The sequence below is a fragment of the Lolium rigidum genome, chromosome 4 (genome assembly GCF_022539505.1).
Source record: "Lolium rigidum isolate FL_2022 chromosome 4, APGP_CSIRO_Lrig_0.1, whole genome shotgun sequence".
Taxonomy (NCBI): Eukaryota; Viridiplantae; Streptophyta; class Magnoliopsida; order Poales; family Poaceae; genus Lolium; species Lolium rigidum.
Window position 1 is genome coordinate 56,197,247 of NC_061511.1, and position 727 is coordinate 56,197,973.

Below are 727 nucleotides of genomic sequence, written 5' to 3' on the forward strand. Positions count from 1 at the left end.
TACTCGTGGTTGTCAGCTCACAACACCATGCTAGCTAGCTGGTCAAGAAAAAGTCTACACCGCGCTTGCCTATCTCTGAAACTTTAGTACTATTCAGAAATTCCAACTATCGTTTCTTGCATAGATCATTTAACACTTTGCAAATATGCAATGCAGCCGATGTATGCAGTACTTCTAGCATTCAGAATTTCAGAAATTAAAGCTTGCAAATTGTAATCAACATCAGAAAAAAGAGCACATGTTAGCTATGAATTGTCCAACCAATCCAAACCAACTCGTGCGGTCTTAACCAATTCACGCACTAAATCTGCAACAAACGGAATGTCTCGCTAGAATCTGATCCAATCGGTACAAGAAACACAAGATCCTTTTTACATCGGCAAGGAAAAGTAACACTAGTCTACCGCAGTGAAGGATGGCCACCGGAAACAAGAACCTGAAGGAGGTGACCCCGAGCTGCACGTGGCGAAGAAGACGATACTACGCAATACTAGAATGTGCCGCGGATCCAGAGTAGCTACGTGCATAAATATAAAATCTGGCTGAATCTCCAGTAAAGCTACGTGCAACAGATATACTAATATGTTAATATCATATATGGGAGTTGTGTGCTCCTTGACTGAACATCTATCACTCAGTACAGGTGAAAACATCAAATATTACAATGAAAGGAAAGAATGACTTGTGGCAAATTTAAGCATCTAGTTATTCTTTAAGAATAATAATT